This window comes from Mercenaria mercenaria, chromosome 4, assembly GCF_021730395.1.
Source record: "Mercenaria mercenaria strain notata chromosome 4, MADL_Memer_1, whole genome shotgun sequence".
In the NCBI taxonomy this organism is placed as follows: domain Eukaryota; kingdom Metazoa; phylum Mollusca; class Bivalvia; order Venerida; family Veneridae; genus Mercenaria; species Mercenaria mercenaria.
In genome coordinates, this window is record NC_069364.1 from 58,928,183 (window position 1) to 58,940,909 (window position 12,727).

Below are 12,727 nucleotides of genomic sequence, written 5' to 3' on the forward strand. Positions count from 1 at the left end.
AATCAAAGCTCAAAGTTGCTTGGTTAAAGTTTAATGCAAGCTGCAATTTTTTGTACGTTTTATTATATGGGAACAGCTGCGGCGGCGGGCGGTCGGATCGACTGCGAGCAACGTGAACAAAACGCCCTCTAACTTTTACAGTTATTATCCAGTGGTATGGCCCTTTAATTACTCAAAACTGGAGCAACTAACAATGTCCACCCTCTAACTCGAGCAGTTCTTAGCCTGTGTTCACCATCCTTTGTTACAATATCTATGAGCATGCATACTATCTCGGCCAAGTTTGATAACCAGTTGGATTATCAAAATCTCACCGGGGAGTTATGACTGTGGAATCACTCCAAATTGCGGACATTGACAGTGTCCACTCTCTTACTTGAGTTTTTATCCGATGTTTATCAAACTTGGTCTCAAAAGTTCTGGGCAGGATAGTTCCAACCACTCTTGAGTTATCGCAATTGAGTTACGTCAACTGCGATATAGGTTTATGGTGTCTTGAAATATATAAGACCTGACACTTGCGAAACTCCATGTCCCACAGGTCTTTTCAAATTGCTGACAATCATATTGAAGGTTCTGCAATCTGAAATTGCATTGATAATGACATAAACTGGAAGTAATTTATGTAAAGCAGAAAAAGAAGAGGACCACGTACAGAGCCTAGAAGGAAAGATTAAACCCACTTGTTTACCTGAGAAGAAACACCAGGTTCTTGAAGCTTAGATGGTTAACCTTTGTCAAGAGCTTTAGAGAAGACCATAAAGATGAGATCTGTTTCTTTGCCCCCTGACTCAATAATTTTATCACAAGAACATCTGTTCCGGGATCCATACTGCAATTAAAACAGTCTGTTGTAAGTGAATATTGTTAAGATTTGACATATATGTTAATTGGTCAGTACAGTTCTATATGACAGATGTTTTAATAAATAACCTGTTCCATTCATCAACTCAGGAACTGGCCATTCTATAAAGATATATTCTTTACGCTTGGAGTTATTGTTAATACTGACATGGTTAAAGTAACAAATGTGCGTTAAAGAACGTGATTTGCTGTAAGCCGAATGTCGAAAGTTGCAAATAATCTAAAATTTTATCTTAGACTTTTTAATTAATGCATCCAGAAAAAACTGACTGTTCCTCATCACCACAAATTTATCTAAATACATTCATTATTTGCATAATTTAATTAAATGTTCAGTTGTCAATTTCAGCCGTTGAAATATGAAATTGTTCTTATGTGTACTCTCCTAAATGAAATTATAGAATTTAATGATGGCTTTTCAGTCAAAAATATGATGAATAATAAGGAATCAGTTAAGTAATCGCATGACGTTCGAGGTTAAGCAAACACGCATCGAACTAATTGCACAGCTTGTACTGATTGTATATTTAGAGTCGGTCAAGTGGTCTATTTTCGAGTAACGCATTTCAAAATGGTATGAACCTTGACAAAGTATATCTTGTCATGACATGGTCAACTGTTGCCGTTTTAAATCCATTCCATTGTTGTACTGGTTCATTTGAATTGCATGTCTAAAAAAATATTGCGACAGGAATTCGAAAAGGCACACGTAAAAATGCAAAACGAGCACGTATGGCAACACTTAGTTAATGCATGCATAGTAAGTCGCAATGAACAGTGACAGTGCTTGCAACCATTTGCCATATAGTTGGTACCATGCAATACCAAAGCTAACAATAGAAAGGAGTACAAATGTATACGAAACGCAGTGTATGTAACAGTATGTGAATGAATTTAAATCCCGTAAATAATTGTATGTGTATTATTATGAATCAATTTTCAAAAGTAAGTGAGATATATTTCTGACTAATTAACGTTCCAAATCGGATCGCCGACGTGACATCGCACAGGTTAAAATAAATTGAAAACATGATGTTGCGCTAAACGACATAACCTAATGTTGTCAGGCGTCTGTTCTGAGAACTTCAGTAGGTGGGTAACTCGCAATTCTATGTACCGACTCTTTTCTACAGCCCGATACGTAATCTTTTTGTTATTACATACCGCAATTATAAAGGTAGGGATTCGCAATGGGAGAGCGACGGTGCACATGTGAAACTGCCGTACAATGAATACAGATGTGCCAAGCCACTAAAAGTAACTATAACACCCAGTATAGAATAATGGCTGTGCCCTCAAAAAAGTTGGCAGAATTAAACAACTGAGTCCAATAGCTCCACCTATTCTTTGAATAGTCGAGATAAACACATAATTTTCCTTTCTTTTCAAATGCTGCAGACATATCTTTCTCATGCAGTGTTCATGTAAAATTGGTTAAATTTGTAACATAACTGACATTTGTTGCAGTCCTACCCAGAAATGTGCAATTTCACTTTTCTACTACAAAGACAAAAACAACGTCAATTTCCCTAAAGTTTTACTGCACATTTCGTATTACCAGAAAATTTGGCCGTAATGATCTACGTTGAACTTGAGTACAATTGTCTTGCAATAACGGTGCTATTTATTTTAACAACGAAATATTAACGACATATGAGTCATAACGAGTAAAGATCTCATGTGATACGAGTAATTTTTTTCTAATAAAATTGAAAGAATATCTCGTAATTACGAGATAAGAACGATTGTTTTCTAATAACGATATAAAATACATATACATACATTTTAGAATGTCTTCACCTGGACCCGTCATTATTAAATTACTTGATTTATATAAAACTGCAAACTTAGCACGAACAAAGCATGGGCAACTATTAATACATACATCATAAGGCCAAGTTTAATTTTACTTTTTGTAAAGGCACTTCAAATCATTCATAAATATGACAAACGAGATATGTTCGAAACTTTCCTAAGAATCAGCACTGAATATCATTAGTGTTTAAAACCTTTAATTGCAATAAACATTTATATGCAATCTAATTTAAATTCCATTTGACTTGGTATTTTTATTTAGCACAGAGACACAAATCAATGATTTGTCTTTGCCTCAAAGAGGACAATATTAGAGACATTATATAATATCACGACAATCTTGATTTTTTCGTGAGGACCGTGTTTTAAGTCAGAGAAAGGCCTCAAACTATCCATTATGTGAAAGAATGGACAATCTCGGCGCGTTGCGCCTCGATTTGTCCATTCTTTCACATAATGGACAGTTTTCGGCTTTTCTCCTTTACATAATAAAAGATTTCATGTCTGGTAAAGTGAAATGAGATGTAAGATTAGACAATATGCTTACACAAAATATAGGTCAAGTAAGTGGGTCTATGATTTGACAGTGTGCTGTTAATAAAGTAAGCAGGTCGTATCCAATGGTCATCAAACTTCAGGACATATTGTCTTGGCCAAGTTCTATAACCAGCTATTATATTCTTCGTCGCTCTGGAGTTATTGTCATTGAATAGCTGAAATGGTTAAAAGAGAACAAATCTGCGCCTTAAAAGCCAAACGTGATTTGCTGTGAAGGGCGTATGTGACAGCTTGGCACAATAATTAAAATTTATCTTTGACATTTTTTAATGTAATGCATTTGCTTCAGACTTAAAAACAGCCGTTCCTCATCACCAACATTGTATCTAAACCATTGCATTGTTTATTTGCATCGGAATTAATTAATATGTTCCAGGTCGTCAGCCCATTTTCGCTTTTCAATATGGAAATTGTTTAGCACGTAGCTCTTCCGTAAAACTTGACAATTATAGAATTATGCATGGCCTTTTTCACAGTCATATTTGCAAAAAATATTATTGTAGATATATTAAGGAATCCAGTTGAAGTAGTCGCATGACGCCTTACGAGTGTTTAAGCCAAAAACACGACATCGACACATAACATTGCGACAATGCTATAGTACTGACCGTTTGTCATATTATAGAGCGTCGCGTCGCACTGTTGTGTCGTGTTTTCACGAGGAGAACGCGATACGACACATGATACGACACGACATTGCGACAGTCGTGTCGTGTTGTCGTGATGCCATGGTGTAACTGTTGCCGTTTTTGTAATGACGTGTCGTAGTGTCATTTCTCATTGTTGTAATGTCGATTTGAATTGTCATGTCGTAGTAATTTGTTAATACGATATTGCGACAGGACATTTCGACAAAGCGACACAACATAACGACAGTGCGAAGCGACGCACGGCAATGCAACACTTATATACGGCATGCACTGCATAACGTTAATGTGTCGCAATGCAACAGTGACAGTGCTATGCAACAAAACATTGTGCCAATATCGAGTTGGTACCCATGCCAATCCAACAGCTAACAGAATGAGAAAGGAGTACAGAAGTCGTATATGTCAAACGCCCAGATTTGTGTATGTACTAGTATGTCTGAATGAAATCTGGAAAATCCATCCAAAATAATTGCATATCGATCTTATTAATATATAAATGAAGTATAAATTTGTCATAAAGTAAGTAGATTATTTCGTCTGACTAGATTTAGATCCTGAAATTGAGAATCATGTCCGCTGTTATGACCATCAGCTTAGCAGCTGTTAAAATAAATTCAGAACATGGATGTTGACGAATATCATTGAAGAAAGCTTTAACCTTATTGGAATCAGTGTCGTCTGCTTCCTGGAACTAGTAGGGTGGGGCTTCAACTCGCAATTTTATGTGACCGACTCTTTTTCTACACGCCCGACTACGTAATCCTGTTTTGTTATCCTACCATCGCCCGCCGCCCAATTATCAAAGCGTAGGGATGGCAATGGGAGAGCGATGGTAGGACGATAGGATGAGTAAACTGCCAGCCTACTATAATAATATTGCTGTCCAAGCCACCTCTAAAATTAACTATACAACCAAACGCCAGTATACTGTATGTGGAAGTCTTACGGTGCACTCTCAATATTTACCGAACCTATCTATATGATATTAATTCTACTTTTATTTTTCACTGAAAAATGTTTCGCTTGATTCAGTAAACGATCCCTCTAAAAGAGTGTCTTGAAACATGGCTTTAGACTTTGTCTAGATAAATTGGCCCAGACGCAGGAAAGAACAGAATATATTAAAATACTTCGTTGTTAAATTTAACTCATTTTATCTGGTCAATTACTGGAGCTATTTCTGAAATCTCAAATTGACTTGAATTACATTCCACATTTCTCTTTTGCAATAAAACTGTCTATTTTACCAGGCAGTTGGGTTTAAAGTGAAGCGTGTCTTTTTTCATTCTATTTCGAATAGTTTGGTTTTAGAATTACATCTCGATGTCTGGTCATTCTCTCATTATTTTTGCTTCAAAGTTTGCTCGGCCGTACGACGGCACGGTATATGGCACGAGGTTTTTTACAGCCAATATGACACTAAACGACAACACGATATGACACCACGACACAAAACGACGAAATGATGTGACACGACGACAGTTGTACACGACACAAAACGATGATACGATAATACAGCACGACGGTTCTTGACGATAAAAAAACGACGACACGATATGACATCATTACGGTTCTTAAAGACACACAATACGACGACATGATGTGACCTCACGACACTTCTTTACGTCACAAAGCTACTACATTATGTGACACCATGACGGTTGTTCACGGCTCAAAGCGGCGACACGATTTGACACCACAGCGGTTCTTCACGACACAAAGCGGCGGCACGATATGACACCACGACGGTTCTTCACGACACAAAACAAAGAAACGATAGGTAACCAAGGCGGTTCTTTACAGTATGACTACACGATGCCACACCACGTAGGTTCTGCACGATACAAAACGTCGATACGATAGGACATAACATTTTTTGTGTCGAGCCAAGTCAGACATCATAATACTGATGGATAACTCGCTTGAAACGGTGAATTTATTGACGCATGGAACGCAAGACGACCATTACGTCATTTCGTAATATTTCCGTTGATAAGGTTTGTCTTCGTTAGTCTCGTTATAAAATGCATGCTGATTTGAGACATACCGTAGCATTAATAAAGTCGAAAATACAGCGCGACGAATCGAACCAGACACCTAGCGTTGTGCCATCTGCTAGTCACTGTGCAACTGGCTCCTTGTACTAAGAACGGATTTCACGAGCATAAGCACGTGTTTGCCATGTTGGATGATATCGTCATCCGAATTTGAGCATTGAGCATCACTGATTCAAAGACCCTGTTTTTTCGTGTACTCCTCTAAAACGACGTTTGGTAAGTACAGCATATCCTATATAAAGACATCAGGATCGGTGTTGAGTGATAAGGTGTCGACGTCAATCATGTGTGGTTCGAGCCACTGGGGGTCACGACCATGACTTCTCTATGACACCAATACATTTTTCCGGAACGACTCGAGAGTTTACAATAAGTAGATTATCACACGGCTAAAACAAATTGTATAAACTAAACGACATCTCCAAATTTTTCTGTATAAAATGAAGTTTCTCGATCAGAAAAATTCCAGTCATTTTAACATCTCTAGTGCAAAATGACATGTGTGTTTGTCTAACTAAGTCACTTTAGAGAAAATTGCAATGTATATCATCTTTATGCCTTAACATGTAATGGTGATTGTTTTTTAAATTCAAAAACGGTATATAATATCATATCGAGTATTTTTTGTGTGACATTCGTAACGTAGAATAGGTTACTTTTGCCAAAGTTCGTTTCTTGCACAGCTGTGAAAAAACAAACTTGAAATACTACATATTTCCTTGGTGTTTTTTTTTCTTTTTTTATGTTTTTTTTTAATCAGTTAGTGTCCTATTATAATAACAAAGCTACAATTTTAAACATGTGAGCAGGTTTCATGAAAAAAGTACTTGAAAACAACACCAAGATTAATTTTTACTTAACTAAAGAAGTTTCACTTGACGTGTTAAATTAAACACAGTTGGACACAGACACTTTGTTCTATGAAACTTCGAATAATGCGATCTTTTGCCAGGAAAGATCGAATTTCCTAGATCTGACTAATGTTAAGTTTGATAGAATTTACTGATTTCATGCCTCTGTGACCTTACTATTAGCATAAAATCATCACCGTGCAACACGGGATTGTCAAGTAACAGCATTCGCTAGGGGAGACATTTATGGAATGATATGCTGGAATGCTAAATATGTATCTCACGATCTTGTACAGTTCCTATTGTCTCCAGCATATACAACGTCTCTGGCATGTGCACAACAGCTCTGGCACGTGCACAACTTTGAAATTAGTGTCAGTTTACACTCTGTGACCTTACTGTGGGCCTACTAGTAAAATCACTTACATCTTTATCACTTTGGAAGACAATACGTGTAGTGGAATGATAAAGAAATGCTACATAGGCCATGCTTTCTAGTATAAATGCAAATAGAACAAGTCGCAAAAGAGTTAAAAGATTTATTTGTTCATTTAAAAACTCCCTAACATTTATTTTAGAATGAAGAAGCGTCAGTTTTCTGGCTTGAATAAATTTTTATAGTTAACAAAATGAAGCTGGGTTAGAATAAGGGACAGTTGATGTTTAAATCTAATGGATCATCTTTCTTGATCGGTTATATGAGCACTATAGAGCTTACAAATATTCTTACATATACAGTTGAGCCGTGCCATGAAAAAAAAACAACATAGTGCTTTTGTGACCAGCATGGATCCAGACCAGCCTGCGCATCCGCGCAGTCTGGTCAGGATCCATGCTGTTCGCTTTTCAAAGCCTATTGCAATTAGAGAAACCGTTTGTGAACAGCATAGATCCTGACCAGACTGCGCGGATGCGCAGGCTGGTCTGGATCCATGCTGGTCGCAAACGCACTATGTTGGTTTTCTCATGGTGCGGCTCCTTTCTTGTTCAACAAAAATAATTGAATATTGCATTAATATGAGCTGCGGTGGCCTAATGGATATGGCCTAATGTCCCGCAATTGGGGAGTCAAAGGTTCGAGCCCTGCCAGAGATGGGTCTTGTTACTGAAGAGAGACCGGTTGGCGAGCCGCCAGCTAGTTAAATAATGGTTACCGATTGAATCGGGAAGTAATGCTGTTCAATGTATGTAGGTATATCGTATTCAACCGTTTATTAAATAAGCAAACGCATTCTCATTCGTGATAATAAATAAGCAGACGCATTCTCACTGATTCGTGACATTAAATAAGCTGACGCATTCTCATTCGTGACATTAATTAAGCAAATGCATTCTCGTTCGATTCGTGATACTAGTATTGAATATGCAGACACATTCTCATTCGATTCGTGATATTGAAAAAGCAGACGCATTCTCATTCGTGACATTAAATAAGCAGACACATTTCTTATTCGATTCGTGATATTGAAAAAGCAGACGCATTCTCATTCGATTCGTGATATTGAAAAAGCAGACGCATTCTCATTCGATTCGTGATATTGAATAAGCAGACGCATTCTCATTCGATTCGTGATATTGAAAAAGCAGACGCATTCTCATTCGATTCGTGATATTGAAAAAGCAGACGCATTCTCATTCGTGACATTAAATAAGCAGACGCATTCTCATTCGTGACATTAAATAAGCAGACGCATTCTCATTCGTGACATTAAATAAGCAGACGCATTCTCATTCGTTACATTAAATAAGCAGACGCATTCTCATTTGTGACATTAAATAAGCAGACGCATTCTCATTCGTGACATTAAATAAGCAGACGCATTCTCATTCGTTACATTAAATAAGCAGACGCATTCTCATTTGTTACATTAAATAAGCAGACGCATTCTCATTTGTGACATTAAATAAGCAGACGCATTCTCATTCGTTACATTAAATAAGCAGACGCATTCTCATTCGTTACATTAAATAAGCAGACGCATTCTCATTTGTGACATTAAATAAGCAGACGCATTCTCATTCGTTACATTAAATAAGCAGACACATTCTCATTTGTTACATTAAATAAGCAGACGCATTCTCATTCGTTACATTAAATAAGCAGACGCATTGTCATTTGTGACATTAAATAAGCAGACGCATTGTCATTTGTTACATTAAATAAGCAGACGCATTCTCATTCGTTACATTAAATAAGCAGACGCATTCTCATTCGTTACATTAAATAAGCAGACACATTCTCATTTGTGACATTAAATAAGCAGACGCATTGTCATTCGTTACATTAAATAAGCAGACACATTCTCATTTGTTACATTAAATAAGCAGACGCATTCTCATTCGTTACATTAAATAAGCAGACGCATTGTCATTTGTGACATTAAATAAGCAGACGCATTCTCATTCGTTACATTAAATAAGCAGACACATTCTCATTTGTTACATTAAATAAGCAGACGCATTCTCATTCGTTACATTAAATAAGCAGACGCATTGTCATTTGTGACATTAAATAAGCAGACGCATTGTCATTTGTGACATTAAATAAGCAGACGCATTGTCATTTGTGACATTAAATAAGCAGACGCATTCTCATTCGTTACATTAAATAAGCAGACGCATTCTCATTCGTTACATTAAATAAGCAGACACATTCTCATTTGTGACATTAAATAAGCAGACGCATTCTCATTCGTTACATTAAATAAGCAGACACATTCTCATTTGTGACATTAAATAAGCAGACGCATTCTCATTCGTTACATTAAATAAGCAGACACATTCTCATTCGTGACATTAAATAAGCAGACGCATTCTCATTCGTTACATTAAATAAGCAGACACATTCTCATTTGTGACATTAAATAAGCAGACGCATTCTCATTTGTGACATTAAATAAGCAGACACATTCTCATTCGTTACATTAAATAAGCAGACGCATTCTCATTTGTTACATTAAATAAGCAGACGCATTCTCATTCGTTACATTAAATAAGCAGACGCATTCTCATTTGTGACATTAAATAAGCAGACACATTCTCATTCGTTACATTAAATAAGCAGACACATTCTCATTTGTGACATTAAATAAGCAGACACATTCTCATTCGTTACATTAAATAAGCAGACGCATTCTCATTTGTGACATTAAATAAGCAGACGCATTCTCATTCGTTACATTAAATAAGCAGACACATTCTCATTTGTGACATTAAATAAGCAGACGCATTCTCATTTGTGACATTAAATAAGCAGACGCATTCTCATTCGTTACATTAAATAAGCAGACGCATTCTCATTTGTGACATTAAATAAGCAGACGCATTCTCATTTGTGACATTAAATAAGCAGACACATTCTCATTTGTGACATTAAATAAACAGACGCATTCTCATTTGTGACATTAAATAAGCAGACGCATTCTCATTCGTGACATACTTTTAGCAAAATAAGCATTACGTCTCAACATTTTAGACTAGCTGTCTATATATGGTTTTCGTGTCACTGAAATGTTCTAAAGTACTGTAAAAGATTCCTGTATGTGTAATCATTTACATGAAACAAAAAAAAGGAAATAAATCATGTAGCCTTCTACGGTCCTCGTTCTTAAACTCCAATTGTCCCATTCACCAAATCCGTAATAGGATTTTCCTGGAATATTTCAGCCATAGTTTGCATTGATCAGGAAATTATCCAGGTATATAAATGTGACAGACACATTTTATTGAAAAGCGGTTTTCTTAAAAAATTGCTTTTTCCTTGTTTAGAGGTTATACTAACATAATTTCCTCGAGTTTACTCAAATATAGCGGCCGCTGGCGAATTTCACATGCATTTGAGCGGGTTAGCAGATACTGAAAACCCGAGAAATGCAATAGGGTTTACTACATTTGCTAACATTCTCAAATGTATGTGATATTTATTTTATTATACCGAAAATATATAGCAAAACTAACAAAAGCAATTATCTATGTTAAAACTTATGTACTATTTGTGTGTCCCATCATGATGTTACATGGGGAACATTTGGAAAACAAATTTAGGTATCTAGGTTGTATTGTCTTCGGAGATGCTAGAATTTTAAACTCTGCAGCACATAAAATGTATATAGTGAAGTGCGTGAGGAGTTTTATTAATATATCTGAATGTAATTTGGATTTTCACCTGGTACAATAGACGTTTCTACTGAAATCGGCAGCAGATATACAAGTCATATGAGCAAAACGACCTGTTGCCTGAAGTTAGCAAAAAGATTTCTGTGCACATTCAGAATAATTGTATTATAATATCAGAAACACAGCTTGGCATTTATTGATGAAACGTCTTTAGGTATTATCTAAGTGTAAAAAGGTTCCCCGTTCTCGCTATAAGTATATAACGAGGAAGAGAGAAGAGCGGGGGCTGACAGACTGAAGGATTGGCACACAATGTGTCCTGACACTAGTGATTGCCTGCAAGGCTGTAGACTCATGCAAAACCAATCCAAAATATTTTTCCATGTGCTATAAATACATTAACATTCATCTATTTTATATGAATTGTTTTTGTCGGCGTTTTGGTAAAGAATGTACTTTCTGTAACTTTAAATTGTTTACGAGCCATTCGCACAGTTCTTTCTGGATTAGAGTACATTCTGCAAACGAATAAAATGCTAAAGTTATTTTTAATATGACAAAGAAAACTAAGCCTTATTAATTTGAATGAAACCTATATATGAAACATTCAAAAGGTCTGTACTATGTAAGTACCTCGCACAATTTAGATTTGTTTTCGAAAAGATTGCCAAATATATTTAGTGTAATTCGGTTATAGTCTTAATCTAAAGGTCATCGTATGTAAAAAGGTATATGTTATATGGTACATGTGTACTCGGTCTCTGAATTTACTTCAGGATAAAAGTTCGTTCGTTCGGCCCTACTTAAGACTTATTTGGTGGTGGGGGCTTGGGGAGAGGAAACACCTAATACGAAAAATTGAGAATCCGTTAGTTGCGTTGTTATTTAATGTTTTGTTTTATTTTAACGTCACACCGACACAAATTAGGTGATTAGGCGACCTTTCAAGCTTTTAAAGTTGGAGGAAGACCCTAGGTGCCCTTCCCTGTATTGTTTCAGGCAGAGCGGGCACCTGGGTAAAACACCGACCTTCCGTAAGCCAGCAGAATGCCTTCCTCACATGAAGAATTCTACACCAAATGTAAGGTTTCAAACCGATATCGATGAAGGTGAAGTGATTCAAAGACAGCAACCTTATCCACTCGGTCACGGAGGCCCCTGTTTAATTATGCTACATTAAAATCTAAAGGTACTGTTACAATTTTTGATGAAATGCGTTGGTACTATTCTGAGGCTAAACAAACTGCATATTTTACTGCTATGCTGTCACTGTCAAACACTTTCTAAGGGTAACAACCCTTCATAGTTTAGCGAGACACGTCAGTTGATGTCCACACTGAATGTAAAAAAGCAGTACCTCATCGCGCAGTTGAGATCCGGGGATAAAAATGGTATAATACTTTAATTGTAATGATATTTGCGTATTGTTTGAACATAAACTGCGTAATAAACTATACAATAAAACACAATTACTTTCAAAACATGGACATTTACAGATAATGTATTTTGCAAAGTCCCAGACATGCCGTATATAGCTATAGGCTGTGATACAGTATACAAGGTGTTACATACGCATTTTGGTACTCGGTATTAAATGAGGCCGAATTTGGTTGAACCAAAATGCGTTAGAAAGATGTATGCGTTTCTGTGTATATTAAGTGCATTTAATGAATAACTCAGACCAGTTTGGTGAATAACTTAGACTATTTCTTATCATTAGACTATTTCTTTTCAACACAATAAGTTACACGTTTTTGGTAACCTCTGAGCACGTGATGTTTACTTGTTGCCTAATCATGTTAAGAAACTGAAAGTC